A 21,132-nucleotide genomic window follows, 5' to 3' on the forward strand; every position below is an offset into this window, starting at 1 on the left:
ATGTGAGATTATATTGGTTACAAAAACGGTTAAGCACATGCATAAATGCGTGGAGGTCATCACAAAGATGTCACAAAAGGTGACAGTACCGATGCTAAGAGTGATGGTGTGGTAAGAAAGAAACAAATGTTGTTGAATGCTGCATGTTTTTGATGTGGAAAACCTGGTCAAATGTCTAATGGCAAATTAAGTACTGCACTGAAGTCTCATTGCAATCACTATGGAAGAAGAGGACGTTTTACAGTATGTTGGAAGAGTTGGAGTGATTAAAAAATGAGTAAAACTGTGAAAAAAGGTTGCGAAGTATAACTGCACCCAGTGCACAAGGTTGATGGTCATCCTTCTTACATTGTAGATCTGGAAAATTCAAATCTTAGGATGATTTTTGATTCTTGATCAAGGATCACCATAATGTCTGAATAAAACTTTCGAAAATACTTCAGTGAAAGGTTGAAGTTGAAAAGGATGAGCATATGTCCACGAGTATATGGTAGTAAACCCATGAAAAAATTGGTTTATTTTGATGCTGTTTCACAGTTCAGAGATAAATTAATTGTGAGTAAAGTATATGTAGGATATTCACTACGAGAAATGAGACACTTTAGGTCTAAACTTAGACTTTTGGTGTAAACTTAGACTTTTGGTCTAAGTTTATCTTTGTGAATCAGGCCTGTAGTGTCTAAGGTGCATAGGATATATGTAGGGGTTTATGATGATGTTGAAAATTAGCTAGAAAAGTGTTGTTAAGATGTAGTCTTATTCCCCATAAAGTCAGGAAAATGGTTGTATCCTGCGTCTGTGGCAAAAAGCCCACTGGAGACATCAGACTCTGCACTGATTTGAGAGCACTCAACAAGGATTTTTTTATGATAAGTTCCCTTTACCCCACGTAACAATACTTCAGTTAGAATTACATGGAGCCAAATTCTTTACTAAACTGGCTTTGACCTCAGCATACTATAACGTTGGACTTCATGAAGCGGGTTATAACTGGCTATCTATTTCTACAGATCCCTTTTGCCAGGTGAAATAAGTACTGCAGTCCAGAGTTCAAACAGGTCGAAGGAGATTTAAAAAAACGCTCCTTGTGTGAAGGCTTTTATGTTAGGAAAAATGTGTGAAGGTTTACTGTATGACAACAGATTCAAGTAGCAAATGTTTGGGTGTAATTTTTCCACAAGTTGACAATGGACATGAAGAAACTACTGCTTTTGCTTCCAGGGCTCTCATAGGAGTTAAGTTCAACTACTCTTTCATTGAAACAGAGGCTTTATGAGTTCATCGAGGGGTTAATAAGTTCAGAAACGTTTGTGGGGTTGTAAATGTGTTGCGCAAATTTATCACAAACCTCTACGTCAGATATTTGATAAAAAGGATCTTGATGGCATATTATCAAGAATAAGAAAGTGCATCATTGATTTACAGAAATATACATTTGATATACAGTCCTTACCAGGTGTGCAAAACTTTGCAGCAGATTGCCTCTCTCATCTTGTTAACCCAGAAGACAGTTACAAATCCTGTTGTGAAGGGATGTGGGATGATGAGAAAGGTTGTGTCACTAATAGTGCCATCTCTGAGCAAAACTGTATAAGGGAGTTTTATATAGATTAAATGTAACAGGCAGTAGAAAAACATTTGAGTTCTGGTATCCCTAAAAGTCTGATCTGAGTGATGGTGTTGAACCACATTGGTTAGTCGAAGATGAAATATCTGTGAAAGATGGTTTACTCTTTAGGGGACCCATTTTGTTCCCCCAAACTCTCTACGTATTCATATTGTTGGGATGGAAAAGTTCTTTCCATAGTAAAGATGTGTACCCCTGCCCTGAGTGCCCAACCGTACTGTTGTCTGGATCCCTAATGCTGATGTTTTGTCATAGGTAAACACAGGTCATACGTGTGAGCTATGATATAGACCTGTCTCATGGATTGTGTTCTTGTTGGATTTGGAAGGGTGCCCAAAGCGTTACCCTCACAGTGGTGGAAGGCTACAGATTTCACCAGGAGTTAAACAGCATGAGATGGCAGCATACCATGTGGTTATCAGTAGCAGTGAACAGGACCATTGTACCCCAAGGCCTACAGGCTCACTTATCTTTTTAATGGTTCTGCTGTTTAATGAACTCATCCTCGGACTACATTAGGTAGGATGTTGAGTGCTGCACAGAGTAGGAGTAGTGAGGCTGCATTAGTTGTTTGTGTGGCTGGAAAGGGTACAGTACAAAGATGGAGCAGCACTGCGCAGTGTCTGCATGGTAGTACATGTACATGATGTATGTATGCCAAGAGGGATAAATTACATGAGAGATGTAGAGTTGCGCTGTGCATGTGTGGATAAAGCATGAGCAGGGTGTATGTATACTTAAGTGAAGTGCAATACATGAATAGTGATGAGCCATGCAGCACACCGATTGTGCTAGCAGTGCATGTCTTTTGAAAGAGCACCCCCTGGTTAAAGATAGAAAAGCTTCAGTGCTGACAAGTGCATGCAGATTTAGTGTGTATACTGAATGCATGTGTACATGTAAGGGTAAAATGTACAGAGTTATTTGTGCTGAACACTAAGGACCTTATTACAACCCTGGCGGTCGGTGATAAAGCGGCGGTAATTCCGCCAATAGGCCGGCGGTAACCAAAATGGAATTATGACCACGGCGGAAACCACTCAGACAGACAGCCACTTTAACATACCGACCACCATGGCGGAATCAACTAGCACCACATCGGTAGATGGAAGACAATGTACCGCCCACTGTATTAAGACAGTCCAATCCGCCAACTTTTCCAGGGCGGTACCAACAACATCAAAAGCATGGCGTAAACGTAGCTCAGAAGTCAAAGGACTCACCTGTGGAGACTCAGTGAACAGCCACAACGCCATGGAGCTCGATCTGCACATATTTCCGATGCTTGTCTACCTTCTGCTACATTATGAACAGCAACACCGGCGAAGACGACCACAGTGACTACTTCCACCTAACACACAAGAGAGGGGGAGGAACAAGAGAGTGACACACACACGCAACACCCCCACTCCCAACACCATACACACAACCAGAAGCAGCAACATAAGATACCTACCCGGTACCCCTCAGGAATAATGCAAGGTCAAAATGATTTGAAAAAAGTGAGTGTAATACGATAAAATACTAGGAATAAGTGCATCAAAATACAAATGTGTACACATATTTACAAATGGAGGGACACTGCCCAGTCCTCAATATCCGTGGGCCACAGGGCCACAACACATCGGCCAAGGCCCTACCTCACTCCTGCAACAACACAGAGAGAACACTGTAGGGGCATCAGGTCAGAAATACACAGGCACCTCAGGGGACAGGGAGTGGGGGGAACCTCAGCCGGAAGATGGTACAACACCACTGGTCCAGGAAGGGGCTACATGCCCTGTGCAATGTCCTGGGGAGTGCAAGGCCACATTCTCTCAAGTGGGTGGTTTGCCCACTGACTCTGGCGGGGGCAAAATGCCCTCTGCTTGGTCCTGGGGAGTGCAAGGCCACAGTATATCTAGTGGGTGGCTTCTTCCACTGGTTCTGGAGGGGGCATTGTGCCCAGTGTGCTTCATCCTGGGAAGGATGGGGTGAGTGGATGGCTTCTTCCACTGGTTCTGGAGGGGGCATTGTGCCCAGGTGCTTCATCCTGGGAAGGATAGGGTAAGTGGATGGCTTCTTCCACTGGTTGTGGAGGGGGCATTGTGCCCTGTGATGCAGATCGTGGGGAGTGCAAGGTCACAGTCTCTCACCTGGGTGTCAGACCCACAGGATTTGCAGGGGCAAGGACGCACAACAGTCCATGGATGCTGGACTACACACTGTCCGCCTGCAGTGACGGCTGCTCAGTGGTGGCAGTGGCGGGGCTGGCAGTGGTGGGGGGAGGTTCCAGCCCAGCCACTGCAGCCTCGGACGGCTGCCCACTGGGGCTGCTGCTGCTGGCAGTGGTGCTGGCGGCAGTGCTGGCAGTGGTGGGGGGAGGCTCCAGCTCATACCCTGCAGCCTCGGACGGCCACTGGGGCTGCTGCTGCTGGCAGTGGTGCTGGTGGTGGTGCTGGTGGCGGTGCTGGCAGTGGTGTAGGGAGGCTACAGCCCTTGCCTTGTAGCCTCGGACGACTGAACCACCATGTTTGGTGGTGGGGGCTCTGAATGAGTCCCAGCACCAGGCCTCCTGTACTTCCAGCCTACTGGTGCAGGCCCCTTGCCCTTCCTGGCAGCAGCCAGGGATTTCTCCTTGCCCTTCCCTGTCACAGTTGGTGGTGACTCCATGCCCTTCCTAGATGCTGCTGGTGGTGCCTCCTTGCCCTTCCCTGTCGCACATGGTGGTGCCTCCTTGCCCTTCCTTGTCGCAGCTGGTGGTGCCTCCTTGCCCCTCCCTGTCGCAGCTGGTGGTGCCTCCTTGCCCTTCATAAATGCTGCTGGTGCAGGCACCCTTTCAGTTTTGCTGACTGGTTCCCGGGATCCTCTTCCACCTGCAGTAGCTGTCGACACTACTGTGGCCGTGGACTGGGTGTCTGAGGTGCTTGCCTGGGTTCTGACCACCCTGGCCTGACTTGAAGGACGGGGGTTGTAAGGAAGAGGTCAACGGTGGAGAGGAAAAGCTTGTTAGGGACATTGGGACAGGAAGAGGGTAAAGGTTTGAAAGTGAAGGAAGAGGAAGTGGTTGTAGGAGGTGTCTTTCTGCTGGTTTTGGGTACAGGTGCATGGGCTGAATGCTGTTGTGAGGTGGATGGCAGTTGGGTGTCTGAGTGCTTGTGTTTGTGTACTTTGGGAGGAGAGGGCACAGGCAAAGTGAGAGAGGACACAGGGGGCGTGTGCATGGATGTGGGGGTGGTGACTGCCAGTGAGGGCCGTGTAGTGATAGGCTTGATGGTGATGGTGGTAGTGGATGAGGATGTAGTGCATGCAGGTGTGAGTGGAGACACAATTGGGAGTGAGGTGGACGAGTAGGAGGAAGGAGACACAGTGGAGGCAGTGGATGTTGGTCTGTCTGCTTCTGGATGGTATTTGTGTGAATGCCTGTGGGATGATGGGTGGTGCTTGTGTTTGCCTGAACCACTCCTGTGTGTTGTCTTATGTGCATGCTGGTCTGCCTGTGTGCTTGGGATAGGTTGGGGTTGAGGGGAATGGGATTGGATAGAGGAGGTTGGAGGGGGGACGCTTCGAAACAGGGACAGTGGCTGCCATCAGGGAGGAGGCCAGAGCCTGGATTGATCTCTGTTGGGCCGCCATGCCAGAGTGAATGCCCTCCAGGAATGCATTTGTTTGTTGCAAATGGGCTGCCAGCCCCTGGATGGCACTCAAAATGGTTGACTGCCCAACAGAGATGGATCGCAGGAGGTCAATAGCCTCCTCACTCAGGGCAGCAGGGCTAACGGGGGCAGGGCCTGAGGTGCCTGGGGCAAAGGAGATGCCCACCTTCCTGGGTGAGCAGGCACAGGAAACACGCCGAGGGGCTGCTGGGAGGGCAGTGCTGGTACGGGGGTGGCAGCTGTACCTGTAGTTAGGGTGGGCACAGAGCTGTCCGCCACCACCAGGGAGCTTCCATTGGAGAAGGTAGGTCAGAACTGTCCCACCAGTCTCTGCTGTGGTGCTCCCCTCACCCTCCGTCCCACTAGTGCCCTCACCGTTGGTGGATTCGGCCTCTTGGGCCCAGTGGGATGCAGCTCTCCCCTTCATCGGTGCCTCTGCTCCTCTGCCAGATGATGCTAATGCACATAAGGACAGGGTGACAAAACAAAAAGGGGAGGGAGAGACAAAGGATACCCTTGGTCACTGGTGGCAACAACACCACTGTTGGCGTACACGACACACACAGGGAACAGCCCTAAACACTAGGCAATGTACTAAAAGTCACAATGCTAGTCACCAGCCCAAGGACAGGGATACCTATCGGCAATTTCTGCATACCTGAGACCCACAGACCCCTGCCCAGTAGTGGATGCCTACTACCTTGGTTGGAGGAGGTTTACATCAGACCCTGCCCAGCATAGGACCTACCCTGCAATGTCCGGCCTGGCCTAGGGGCACCCACAGGCTCACATCCCCCACCCGGATGCCACCCCCCCACACACAAGTAGTATATTGGGGCACTGTACTCACCCCATTGTGGCTACTATGATGCCCCCAAGCGCCCCTCCAGCTCTGGATAGGCCACCGCCAGTATGCGGGACATCAGGGGGGGGTCAGGGGTTGACGGGTAGCCTTTTCTTTGTTGGGAGGCCATCCCCAACTGGGCCTCTGCTGTCTTCCATGCCCAGGGTCTTAGGCCTTCCCCCCGTTTCCGACAGTGGGTACTCCACCTGCTGTAGATGCCCAGGGTCTGTACGTCTTTGGTGATGGCACGCCATATACCCTTCTTTGGTGGGCCCTGACCTGCAGATAAATACACAGAGGAAAAGGTATCAGTCACACCATCCTGCCTGTTACATAGCCCACCATAGCCCTCACATCTCCTTACGCACAGACATTGCCCACCATACATGCAGCACGCTGCCCAGGGCCCTTCCACCAACCCCTCTCCACACGAGGCCCTCACACACAACACACAACACTCTATGCATTCATGTCCCATGCATTGTGCTCACAGTGTACTCACCTGTTGGTCTGGAGGCCCATACAGCATTCGGTACTGGGGAGAGACCCCATCCACCAATCTCTCCAACTCCGCAGCGGCGAAGGCAGGGGGCCTTTCCCCAGTGACACGAACCAGTGTAGGTCCTCTCCTGTTGAAGGTCAGGTATCAAGTGAGTGAACAGATAGAAAATGGAGGTCAGGTCTGCAGCAGTGCGTACCTTCACCGCCGACGTACATCACCATTGGCCACTATAACCCATAGAGCCCAATGGTATCCAATGAGGACTTGCACAGCGGTTCTCGACCGCCTCCCACAGCGGCGCACAATGTCAGAGGAATTACCTTATTTCCACATGTCCCTCCATATAGGACAGGCGGACGCCATTTCAGAGAGGGGGGCAGGCCATGGCACCTAACTGCGTCACAGTACACATAGGCACCATTTGGGCCTATCCAACAACATACTGTTACAATCACAGCATGCAATGCAGTGTAGTGTTTGTAAATATGGATTACTGACCAGCTGCTCACTGTTTTGCCCCCTGGATTGCAACCGCTGCCGATGAATGGGAGATGGAGACATCCCCCAGTGTACAGGCCCCTGGTGGACTTGGCAACAATGGAGGACAGGCACATTATCCTTACCTATAGACTGGACAGGGCCCCAATCACAGAGCTCCCCCCTGTTGTGCAAGTCCTGTCTGTGCTCCATTTTCTGGCAACTTGCTCCTTCCAAGGGACAGTGGGCTTGGCAGCAGGAATGTCTCAGCCAATGTTCTCAATAGTGCTGATCAGAGTTTTGTTTGCCCTGATTAAACACATGCGCAGCTACATTGTTTTCCCCCAGGTGGAGGATTTTGCCACAGTGAAAGCTGATTTCTATGCAATGGGACATATCCCCAACATTATTGGGGCTATTGATGGTACACTTATTGTATTTGTCCACCCTGGAGAAATTAACAGGTGTTCAGAAATCGAAAGAGCTTTCACTCCATGAATATGCAGATAGTGTGCCTGGCGGACCAGTACATCTCCCATATCAATGCAAAGTATCCTGGGTCTGTGCATGATGCCTTTATCATGAGGAATAGCAGCATTCCATATGTGATGGCTCAACTCAAGAGGCACAGGGTTTGGCTAATAGGTGAGCCCTGATTCCCACCAAGTGGCTGCATGGGTATGGGTATGGTGTGGGCCCAAAGGGTTAGCGTGTGGATAACAGTTGTCCCTTGATATTTTCAGGTGACTCTGGTTACCCCAACCTCTCATGGCTACTGACCCCTGTGAGGAATCCCAGGACAAGGGTAGTGGAGCGTTACAATAAGGCACATGGGTGAACAAGAAGAATCATAGCAAGGACATTCGGCCTCCTGAAGGCCAGGTTTCGTTGCCTCCATCTAACAGGTGGATCCCTGTACTACTCACCCAAGAAGGTCTGCCAAATCATCACGGTATGCTGTAAGTTGCACAATCCTGCCTTACGTTGCCAGGTACCTTTTCTGCAGGAGGATGAGGCTGGAGATGGCCGTGTGGTAGCAGAGGACTCTGTGGACAGTGAAGATGAGGAGGCAGAGGATGAGGATGAGGACAACAGAAGTGCAATAATATGACAATACTTTCATTGACACACAGGTAAGACACTGTAACTTCACTTTTCATTGACAGTTTTGTGTTTGACATTGTCACTGGCAGGTTGATTTTCCCACTTCTATGGCCACTTCATGTACCCTTTGGCATCTCTATTTTCAGATATTTGTGCCCCACTATCGATCCTGGTGTGTTGACTGCAGCCAACTACAGGTCATTCCTATGTATACATTACTGTACAGTTGTATTTCACTGTTTAAAGCTTGTTAAACGAGTACATAGTTCAATCATTTGACAGACTCCATAATTGTATTTATTCAAATGGTGTTTATTTAAGTGCCAATAAGTAGAGGGGGATGTGCAATAGGCTGGGATGATGGTGGAGGAATGTCCAGGATAGAGTCCAGTCTATGTGGATCACAGGTGCATTGTCCAAGGGGGCATGGAAGTGGAGCAATGGAAGTTCAAGATGGACAGGGTGACAGAGTGGACCACAAGGGTGACAACCAGGAGAGTCTTATTTCTTGGCGGGGGTCTTGGCAATAGTGTCTGGCTTCTGCCTGGATCGCAGGGACCGTTTGCGGAGTGGTTCTCCTTCTGCAGAATAGGGGTGATGGTGGCCTGTTGCTCCTGTGGAAGGGTCCTCCTGTCCACCAATGGCAGCGGAGGTGAAAGGCTGTTCAGTGGTTTGGCCAGTGTTAGGGGCCCGCTGGTGTGCAACTGCCTCCCTCATGGCGTTGGCCATGTCTGCCAGCACCCCGCAACGGTGACCAGGGTGGTGTTTATGTCCTTCATGTCCTCCCTGATCCCCAGGTACTGTCCCTCCTGCAGCCGCTGGGTCTCCTGCAACTTGTCCATCGTCTCCTGGGAATGGTGGTATATTCCCAGGATCTTGGTGAGTGCCTCCTGGAGAGTGGTTCCCTGGGCCTGTCCTGCCCCTGTCGAACAGCAGTCCTCCCAGCTTCCCTGTTGTCCTGTGCCTCTGTCCCCTGAACCGTGTGCCCACTGCCACTGACCCCAGGTCCCTGATCGTCCTGTGTTTGTGGTGTTTCCTGAGGTGGGAGGCTCTGTGGGGGGTATGGGACCGTACCTGGGTAACCCGCTGTCCGGAGGTCCCTGACGGGCCAGGTTGGTCATCCAGATCCAGGCTTCCGGAGCTGCTGTCATCACTGTGGGCCTCTTCTGGCGGCAGGGACTAGATGTTGCTGGCACCTCCTATCCGGTGATGTTGGGTGGGGGACATGTGGGGATATTAATGCAGTGTTATTGTTTCTGCGTGTGACATCTTGGGCACTGGGTGTGTTGCCCTCTATGGTTGTTATTTCCCTGGCAGCTTTGCCTTGTGTGGGTAGTTATTTGGTAGGCTAGGTGATTCTCTCTAGTGTGCATGCTTTAGTGATGGCTGTCCATGCAAGTCTGTGATGGGGGTCCCTGCATTGATGTTACAAGCAGGGCTTGGTATTGGGAGGGGTGGGTTGTGATGGTGGGGCGTGTGTGAGGTGGTGGAGTGATGGGAGTGAGGGTGGGGATAGGTGATGGCATGCAGGTAGGGGGGTGATAGTAGTAGAGATTTGACTTACCAGAGTCCAGTCCTCCTCCTACTCCTGCCAGGCCCTCAGGATGCATGATTGCCAAGACTTGCTCCTCCCATGTTGTTAGTTGTGGGGAGGAGGTGGGGGTCCACCGCCAGGCCTCTGTACAGGGAGTAGGTGTCTTGCTGCTGTGGAACGCACCTTCCTCCGTAGGTCATTCCAACTCTTCCTGATGTCATCCCTTGTTCTGGGGTGCTGTCCCACGCGTTGACCCTTTCCACGATTCTCCGCCATAGCTCAATCTTCCTAGCAATGGATGGCTGCTGCCCCTGTGATCCAAATATCTGTGCCTCTTCCCGGATGATTTCCTCCACCATGACCCTTAGCTCCTCCTCTGAGAACCTGATGTGTTGTTGTGGTGCCACGGATGTAGTGTGAGTGGTGTGGGTGAGGGTGTGTGGGGTGATGTGTTGGGGTGTGTGATGTAAGGTGCGTGTATGGTGTATAGGTGATGGTGGTGTGTGGCTGTTGTCTGGTCTGTGGTCTTGCTATCTCCCTTGTGGCAATTTTCTTTAGTCGTAAAGGGCTGTGGGTAATATGGGTGTGTGTTTTATAGTGGTGTGGGTGTGGTGTGTGTCTGGGTGTCTGGTGTGTGTTATTCAAATTGTCCAATGTAGTGTTGTTTTGTTACTGTGTGTGTATTTTGAGCACAGCGGTATGTAGCGCCAATGGTTTACTGCCATTCAATGTCCGCTGCGGTGATTCGTGGGTCATAATGCTGTGGGTGTAGTTCTGTTGGCGTAACGGTGTGGTTTTTGCTACCGCCATTTTATCACTGACCTTTGGGCTGGCGGACTTGTGTGTGTGGCTGTATAATGACGGATTACTATGTGTGTATTATGATATGGGTAGCGGTAATCCGCTGCGGCGGCGTTATGTTGGCGCAGTCAGCATGGCAGTAAGCGGTACATTCCGCCAATGTCATAATGAGGGCCTAAAAGTGCTATGAATTTACCCTGTGTAAGTGTGCTTGCCTTAGTGCATTGCATGGAGGACCCTTAGTTCCATTTTGGGAAGGAAGCACAGGCCTATCTGGTAAAGACATGAAGAGAAGAAGAATCCCCCCAGACAGATTTGTGTTTTGCTTCATTCCTTTGAGCTGAGTGGGGATAGCTAGGGGGAAGAAGGAGACTCTCTTTGCATCTCAAAGGACTGTTGTTTGATTCAGTGGTAGATCACAAGGAAAGGGCCCGGACACATCTCAGGAAGGGAGATGAGGCTGATAAGAGAATCATAAAGAGTGGGACTGGGGGGCTGTGATTAACCCATTTGATGCATATATCACTGTGATTAACATCCAGGTGTGAACTTTGGTAATTCCTATGAATTATGTTGTGGACAATCAGCTTCAGAGTTGTGCCTTTTGTGGCTGACCTCTTTCATGATGGGAGATGAAACAAAGAAGTGCCCACTTCAAAAGAAGATGAGCCCTAACACAAAACTTCAAAAGCCCAGACCCTAAATTACATTTGGTGCCTGGAAAAGGAATATAAGAAGAGGAGGTTGAGTCTCAAAAGAATTTGCCACCTGCCAACTAGCCAGACAGGTTGTGTGTGGAGGGGAAACTTTGCAAGACATCTGCCTGTGACCAGGGCTTGGGGCAAAGCCTTTTCTAATCTCCCTGCTGGGTGAGGGGTACCACCTAGGGAAACCAAGATCACCTGTCCTGGAGCCTGGAGTACCAACACCTGCATTCTTGCCAAGACTAGTATGCTCTGTGAGGAAGAGGAGCAATTTGGAAGGAGCAAGGTCCAGTGGGGAGCCCTACAGTGACTCACTATAGGAGGCGAAAGGATTTTGCTGAGTACCGATCAGCCCATTACACATGCGCAGGATTCTTTTTGGTGACTTGGATCTGCCAGGAGAGGGCATCCATAGACAGCCATGTGTTGAGTGCCATGCGGGTCTTGCTACACCCACATCGCCACGTTGAGATAAATCTATTTAAAAGAGGGGGCCATTGGTAAAGTATAATTTCCAGGAGGGTCAAGACTTGTGACTATCTAGGCCGGGGCGCTGAGGCTGGAAGAGCCTGCACCTATATCACCACATACAAACCCTGTATGCCAGAAGAGAGTGCAAGTACCAACATTGCCAAAGGATTGGGGCAATCACCTGAAGGAGAGGCTGAGGCCATGACTTGTGTTTTGGGCCTGCGCTACAAGGGAACTGCCCCCAACTCAGAACAGAGGACTGCTGGAGATGTTGTGGATGACTTTGCATCCTCACTGGCTCCAGTTGGGAGTTGAAGAACTGATATCCAACCCTTGTTGAACAAAGTCAACTTACAGCACCTTCATGTTTAGGGAGCTGCTCCAACATCCAAGACACCTCTGGCAGATCCGCTACAGAGAGAGAGCCTGTGCCACTGGGTGCTGAAAGCAGCCAAACCTCTTCAAACTGAGCAGAACTCGTGGGTGTCCAGGTGAAGGCACCTGCTGCATCACTGAACTCTTCTGTGCTACAAGAGCAAGTAAGGTGAGAAGTGGGCCAGTTGGGCCCCAGGGTAACTCGATAAAAACTGTGCTGCGGCACCATAGGCACTTTTGACTAAGCTCCTAAAAGGTCCAGAGTAAGAACTCTTGAGTGTGGCCTAATAGTTTCCATTCCCTGATATGGCCAGCAATGAATGGGTATTAAGCTTGAAGATGTTACATGAAGGAGAGCAGGGATTTACCTGACAACTACTAGGGCTCCGACCTCAAATGGGATTACTTATTGTATTTCAATGTTGCATCTCTTTGCATGTGTAGAATTAGAAAGAAAGTGCTACTTTTTCTTATAAAAGTATTTGGATGGGCATTTATTTATTGTTCATACAGTTCGCACTTTGAGTTATGAGTGATATCCACTGACCTCTATCTACACCTTCCCACCCCAACTCCCCTCCAAGGAGGCTTAGCTGTTCTACCAGAGCTACCACTGAGAGTCAAGTACATAAGGGGTACTTGGCCCAGTTAAGAGGGATCCGCATTAGGTCGGGCCTGGGTCATCAGGAGTAAAAAGCCTCAACCACCACAGTTGGATCCGCACAGTAGCCACCACAGTAGCCCCTGCGTGCCCCTGTGGCCTCCGAAAGAGGTTCTGACACATGTTTTCAGTTTGGCTCACAATTGTCACCTTGGTATAATCAAAATGAAAGCGAGATTAAGATCACATTTTTGGTGATTTGGGATGTATTTGAAAGCTGAAAGAGGCGTGATAGAATGTGTTCAGGTCATCAGGAGAAACAAGATCTTAAAAACCTTTACCCCCACCATGTGTTGAAGAATGTTGCCAGATTATCCATGGCAAGACGTTTCTCTTGACTTAATAGGAACATTAAGTGGTGAACTGCCATTCTCCTACATGTTTGTCATGGGAGATTTATTCTTCAGTTGGCCAGAAGTCAAGTTGGTCTGAGACAGTTCTTCAAAAATGTGTCATGCACTGTCTTCAAGATATTTTGTGTCGAAAAGGTTATTCTTCTAGTATCTTGATAGGGTTCAATATTTCTCTAATTAATTTAATTAATTTTTGGATACCTGTAGGGACAAAGCACAAAAATGAGTGTTATGTGATCCTGAATGCAATGGCATGGTTGTGAGGCCCAGTCATACTGTGAAGGAAAGCACTCAGATGTTCAGGGCAGCTGGGCTTGAATAGAAAACAGGACTACTGAGCAGAGCTGAAGCTTTTAGACTGCCACCACAACAAACCACTGGGAAAATACCCTTTGAATTGTTTAAGAAAATAAATTCAGACCCTAACTTAGTACCAGGTTGTCTGTATTGGAAGAAAGGTTGAGTCACTGTCTCAAATCAGGATGATTGATGTTTTTGAGAATAGAGTTTGAAAACCAAACGAAAGGAGTCTTTTGACCACAGAAAGGCAGCAAAGTAAGTACATTTTTGAGTGGGACAATGTTCACATAAAGGCTCTTTTACGGCCTGAAAAGAACTAAAAATTCACTGTACCTCTCACAGTGGTGAAACTTTTCAGGAGTTCAGTATTCTCATATGGGAGGATTTGGAACTTAGACAGGCTGCCAAATTTGATGGTTAGAAAGATTTAGCTTCACCAGATGCAAGTGGATTAAAAAGGAGGGCTAATTGTGAGTGTAGTTCAAGACTGAGAAAACAAACTTTGTGAATCAGATAAAAATAAAAAGCTATCTTATATAAAATACTTTGTACAATGACAAAAGAGGGTGAAGGGGAATGGAGGCTTAAAGGAAAGAAAAGTGAATGATTGAAAAAAGGGAAAGGACAGAGTTGAACAGCGATGGAAATGAATGTTAATGAAAACTGAAAGCGTTAGTAGAATAACAAATGCCAAAGCTTCCTAAAGAGGCTTATGAGGACAAAATAGGATGAAGGAGAACAAAGACAGTCCAATAATATAAACATTGAGAAAAGTAAAATGCGAATGTGGAAAACATGTAATGAAAAAGAACAAAAGAGGGCAAGAAAGCGAAGAAACGGTGAGAATACATATACGTGTGAGAAAGAAGACAAGTGGATCAATGAACAAAGAGGATGCAAGAGAGAGAATAAGAAAAAAGTACCTTACTTTAAGATTACTCAGTAATTCTTTTGAAGACATTTTTAGTGGGGATACAGGCATTCCGATATTGTTGGGCTAATGTATGGTGGTGTGTGACATGGAAGAGAAATGCAAAAAATGTTTCATGACCACAGGAATAAAGATTGCAAATTGTGACATAACTGTTTTTATTTATCTATTTTTAGGACTTTTGCATCATGTCCTAGTAGCTAATTCAGAGTGCTGTAGATTCATGAATGTAGATATGGCCAGAAGCTCTCCCTGCACAAGTGGGAGTTCTAGAAGCCTTCTCTCAGCAGATGTGCATTGCTGAGCGCTGTGTGCTGCACACACAAAACGAAACTGATATGCTCCACTAGTTCCAGATTACCAGAATGGACTATGTGCTGCTGTCACTTAAAAAGGAGGATTGGGTGGGCATGAGCATGTATGTGGTTGACCAAGGTAATCTCTACTAACACTGGATTGAACGTGCACAGCAGTATTGCTTCAAGAAAGCCATGGTTGACATCTGCTGCCTCTGCCCCATCACATAACGTGAGGTCATTAACCCATTCGCTGCTAGTCCTTTTCCCCCTGGCTAAGCCTTTTATTGGCTATTTGGGGTAGTTTGTGCTTAGGACCCCATAACCGTTTGTCCACAGACGATATCCATGTCAAACGTTCATCCTTTTCTTCCAACATCCTGGGCATTCTAAAGGTAACCAGGGTTTGTTGATTCCCCTGGAGGGGCCGAGAAATTAGGCATAATCTGCTAAACTCTGTTTTTAAAAAAAAAATGGGAAAAAGCGCTGCAGAAGAAATAATCTGTTTTTCCCCCTGCAAATGGCATTAATGAAGGGCTTGCAATGCTAAAATGTCCACATTCCCATCTCCCAAGATCAGGCAGACTAGGGTCAGAAAACCACATTTTTCAACACAGTTTTAGGCCCATATTTATACTTTCTGTCGCAAAACTGCGCCGGCGCAGTTTTGTGTAAAAAATATTACCGCTGGCTAACGCCATTTTGGTGCGCCGTGCGGGGGTCATATTTATACTTTGAAGCATGGCGGCGCAAACCACCGGTGGGAGTCATTATTTTTGATGCACACCTCAGCATCAAGTCTTAAAGCAAAACGACATTAGCGCGGCGGAAATGACTGTGGGTCGATTTACAACCCCGCAAACCGGATATATGCACTGTTTTTTGACGCAATATCGTCAAAAAAAAACGCGAACACTGCCATTTCACCAGAGGAGAGCCAAAATGGATCCCAGATGCCACTACAGACCCCAGGAAGATGACAGCAGACCAGGAACCAGCCAGGAGGACCCACACAAGAACCAGGACACTTTTAAGAAGAAAAGAAAGTGTCACTTTAGTGCAGAGGAACAGGAAATTCTGGTTAAAGAGGTGACGGAACACCAGCACCAACTGTTTGTCACCTCAAAGTTGCCAATCAGTAGGAGAGAGGCTATGTGGCAACAAATTGTCGACAAGATTAACAGTGTGGCTGAAGTACACAGAACTGTCATTGAGTGCAAGAAACGCTGGCATGACTGCAAGCGCAGGACCAAGGAAAAGATGGCTAGGAACAGGAAGGCAGCACTGCAGACTGGAGGGGGGAGTCCAGCACACCAGGAAGCCCTGGACCACATGGAGGAGATGGTCGCAGCCGTCATCCCTGAGGAGATCGTCACAGGGATTCAAGGACAGGACAGCGCAGACTACCAGGAGACAACGCACATGCAGGGTAAGTCGCATGGGGAATTAAAATGAAATCATGTCATCTACAACTGGGTGGATACCAACCACAAAATGCATGGAAGTCATCTTATACATGGAGTGGCATGGGTAAAGGGGCACGGCAGGGGGGCATGGCCCATTCTGAGAAGACCTCGGGCACAACATTACACAACACCAACAACAGTCCCATGGGGGCATGCTGTCATGCCAACGATGGAGCAAAGGGAAAGCCACGCCAGGAGGGAAGGCCACAACGTCAAACTGACATCCCGGCACACATCAGCCACCATACCCCCTACATTAACTAGGGCCCTCTTAACAACCTCTAGCCATACCGACAACTGGAATGTAACTGCGACAACAGTTGCCACTACCACCTCCGCTCTGTGTGCAGCTCAAGTAGCCAATGGCAGTAACCTCCCCATGGATTATACACACCTAAATTAGGGGGTCGAGGATGACAACTTCAAAAATCCCCTGAAAAAAGACAAAGGCCCCAGTACTGTCAAATGTCAATGCCCATAGTTGTCGCAAGCACAGCCAATGTAAACAAGAATAGGAGCTACACAGCACTAAGGACACACCCATGCTTCATATGTCAGGGTCCATCCTGTGCCTGGGTAACAAAGCAACATCACAAATGTCATACTGCTCAGACAACAGCATTGAGGGGGGGACACATGTAACTGGTCACTGAAATACACCTGCACAGTCAGAGGAGGAAATAGGACACTGATACGATTATCAGGGCAATCCAATGTAACACACATTCCCCAACATCAGCAGTACACATTACCAATGTCAACATCCACATCAGATCATAACATTGCCAAGCATAGGATATGCCACATGTCAAATACTTTAAGTGGATGTGAAAGATGAGAGATTGGGCAGGTCCAGATTGTTAAGTGTTCTGCCAGGGCCTTCAGAACACCCACAGCCAGTGAAAGGTCTCACCATGAGAATGGATGTAGACGGAGGCTTGAGTAGGACAAGAAGGAGGCAATTCTCTATTTGGCCTAAACCAACACCTAGAGGCGATGATGCTGACAAGTCTAATAACTCAATAACATACATGTGACATGCAGGTGGGCCATAGGCTTGGAAGAATGCCCATCTGAAGGACTGGAGCAATTAACACAAAACAAGATCACAAAGTGAATTAATCAAAAGGCAGGCACGTCACATTAAAATTGCCACAACACAGACACACTAATTGTACCCTGTTTCATTGCAGAGGAAGATGGATCTCCTGCGGATATGCCTGTCCCAGATTTTCCTGATGACATGGATGACGAGCCAATAAACATTCCCCAGGAGACTATCCAAAAGGTCCTTGAAACCCTCCAGACCCCACCTTCAGTCACAAGGAGGAGCACAGAACAAGCAGCCATCGCAGAGGATCCACCCACCACCCCAATTGTAAGACCTGCCAGCTCCAATACAGCTGAGGACTCAGACGACACTGGCACCAGCTTTGAGAGGACTGTAGTTGGAGTACAGCGGAAGCTGGCCAAGGAGGTGCGGGTGGGGATGCAAAATATGGCACCCAGCCTTGAGGGGATGCGTTCGTGCATGATGTCATCTGCAGATCAGGCAGCAGCTATGCAAGCCCTAACATCTAACTTGCAGGAACTGCAGAAAACCCAGAAGGAAATCAGCACAGCTGTAATACAGTTGACCCAACACCTACAACAGCAATCCTGTCAACGTGTGCACGAATGCAACATTGAACCCCTCAGGGCCGACCTGGCTGCCTACCATCGTGATGTGGCTGCTATTCTCAAGAACCAGCAGATCCTCCTTGCTGCAGTACTGCCCTTAAGACCTTCACAGGGAGCAGTGACCAGGATGTCTGACTCCACGTCTTCTAACACTGAGGTGTGTGTTGCCCCTTCACAACCAACAACAACAAGGACAGAGGAGGCAACACACACATCAGAAGAAGAAGACATGGAACAGATCACATTCACAAAGAAAATGGCCCGGAAGCACTAGTCCCTGCCACATGGCCAACATTTACCAATGTCCTGCGCTTTGTAACTTGCCAGTCTTGCAACAACTTTACTCAAGCACTGTTCTGCAAACCACTGTATATCTTGTCACCCAGCCCAGTGATTGTCTCTCTCCTACTCATTGGCAAATTCTGTCCCTCTGCACTGTCTGAAACAGCAACCCCAGCATGTCAAAAGCATTTTTGTAACCCCTTGTGTTGGATGACAATGTAAGATGTCACTATAATGGACTCACAATCATGGGCAATGTACAGATAGCACTACAGCACTTTACAATAAATAACACTTACACAACAAATCTGTCTCTTGGTAATGTGACATATCAACTTTGCAGTAGATAACTGAAATGTGCCTACGGTCAAATTACGTAGCTTGTCAATACAACTGTCCTGATAATATGTAGTCAGAGAAATCAGCACAGTGCCCATGATTGCATCATACTCTGCCCATCCTGAGGGACAAATCGGATGAAGTGAGAAACCATACACCATCATGCTCTGTGGGACAGAATAATGCTTCCTCAGGGGATAACTAAGTCATCAAATAGTGGCTGCAAAATGTTGTCAACATGCAAATATAACACAAATAACATGGCACACTAATCTAATCAAACACTACAAAAACTGCATAAATGAAGGTGTCTGAGTTTACATACAAATAGGTAATCATGCTGAACTGTGTCACAATTGATGTATGAGAGCCATGAAGACAAGAATACAAGATTGTCAATGAGAACTCATCTTATAAGGGTGACTTTGATCATCACACTGCAGTCAGACGTAAAACTGTTTCCCCAAAACCAAGTCTGGAAGCACTGTTTGTGACTTTCAAAACACTTATCAACAGAAACACATTGTCATCCATATTAACTGTGATTGGTGGTTGCAACGAAGGGTCGACACTTTGCAAGGTAGCTCTGGGCTAGTTGCTAATCGTACAGCTCAGTTAGGATTTGTTTGTAGCATAGGACACAGATGTAATAGTACAAAATTTATGTACACTGAATCCAAACCCACGATCAAGTACCATTCAACACATACTATTAACGGTAACCAAATATTTATTAGATGCTAATCACAATAGAGGAAACTGAGGGAAAAATCTTACCTACCCTAATCTACCCTGACTACTCATTACCCACAACTGTCCCTAACTAACCTAAGCTACACTTACTTATCACATGCAACAAAACATTCTAAACATCTACCCCCCACACCCCTTATGAGGCGGGATACATGGAGGACAACACATACTAACCTAAACACATACTATACTATCCTAAACCAATCTTGGAGACTGTGGGTCTGACAGGCTGACTAAATCAGAGCTGACTTCCAGTGCGACTCTTGTTGATACAAGTGTCATCCACATGACTAACCCCTGTACTCACAGTGTGGCCTACAGGAATGGCCTACATCCCTACATAATACCATTGAATACGCATTGGCCAACTCAAAACATGTGAGAATCTGAATTCTCACTCATGGAACAAGAGAAAAGCTTGCCCAATTCACACCTTGCTATGCGTTCAACACACATAAGTCCATAACCAGCAAACACAACACATAAGAGACATATCAACACTTACTGGAGTGGTCGGGGTCCTCAAATGTCGCCACCTCTCCCACAGTGTAGGGTGCCAGTCCACCTGTAAGGTATGGAAGGAAGAAATGTTCTCAAAATCTGTGCACAGCGCAACCATTTCACAAACATATACAATGTGTAGGCTGAATAAGGAAATGGCAGCTATTCAGACATGATGGTACTGCATCTGATATATCACGGCCAACTTGTACATGGCATGGGTCTCCTGTGACAGTTACACACATATCTGCATGCATACATAGGCCCTAACTATCATGTGGTTGCAAACATGCCCCGTAATTGGTGAGCAGAAAAAAATATGGAATGTAATCGTCTCATCATGTGCATCCAAGAGAGACATCCAAATCCTGGTTACTTGAGGACTGCATTACCAGTCAAACATGCCTTGTGGCCATGACATAGTAATGACACATAGGTACAATGTACAGAGGGAGGGGCAGGGACTTCTGTAAGCCCCCCTGTTATTACTTTTGATTCAATTGATGTGGCCCAGTTATGGTGATTTGCACCAACCATGGAGATGTGAAGCCATGTGCATACACTTGGACTGCCATCCATATTTGGAATGTGGCACAACTAACTCCAACAAACATTCTAAGATGTTAGCTGAGGGCACCTTACACCTTTTTATAATGTTTTCTAATCCAGATCTGACATGTATCCAAAAAGATCAAGGAACACAATAATCCCTAAGATTCATAGACCTTCCATGAACGCTTTCCTTCCACACTCACCAGACTCACATGAGACATATGTCTGAGACACTTTGCTATTATCAATTAATGTGAAGGCAGCACTCATTTTCAGCATCATGTAGTGATTTTAAAGTCAGTCTAGCTCTTGCTTCAACATAGTTAGCCAATATGTTGGTACATCTTTACTTCTCTGTCAATTGTACCCTATATAGACATGATTGGCTCCTATTTTGTTTGGTTTTCTGACAAAAAGGCCGCACCAATTTACTTCATGGAAAAGTATCCTGTAAGTTTGCTGAGCACGTGCTACCTGACAGCTAGCAATTGTGATCCTTGCCATAGTGCATCAATTATCCCTTTATGTTTCACCAGCATTACACACAGTCAGCAAGTTAGCTGGCAGACATTGTACAAATCCTCCTATGTTACTACAGAGCATTTAATCGTGCACATTTACATGATTAGTACTCACCAACAGTGCCACCAATCATGATTCCCAGGTTGTCCAAGAGATCCTGCTCCCTGGTGATGAGGTCAGCCCACCGGTGCTCCAACTGGTGGTCACTCCTCTGGCTGGCATACACACGCTGCAGGTGATGCAGCACCTTTCCCCACCGGATTCTGCGCGCCTCTGTTGGATACCCCTGTATCACCCTGCCCCCTGCCTGGATCATGAGTGGCAAGAAATGGCACACAAGCCAGATGAAGCCCCCCAACTCCTCTTCACCCATCCTGCCAAGACGTGGCCTACCAGACATTCTTGAAAAGTGAAAGGGAAAA

The sequence above is a fragment of the Pleurodeles waltl genome, chromosome 10, assembly GCF_031143425.1.
Source record: "Pleurodeles waltl isolate 20211129_DDA chromosome 10, aPleWal1.hap1.20221129, whole genome shotgun sequence".
NCBI classification, from domain to species: Eukaryota; Metazoa; Chordata; class Amphibia; order Caudata; family Salamandridae; genus Pleurodeles; species Pleurodeles waltl.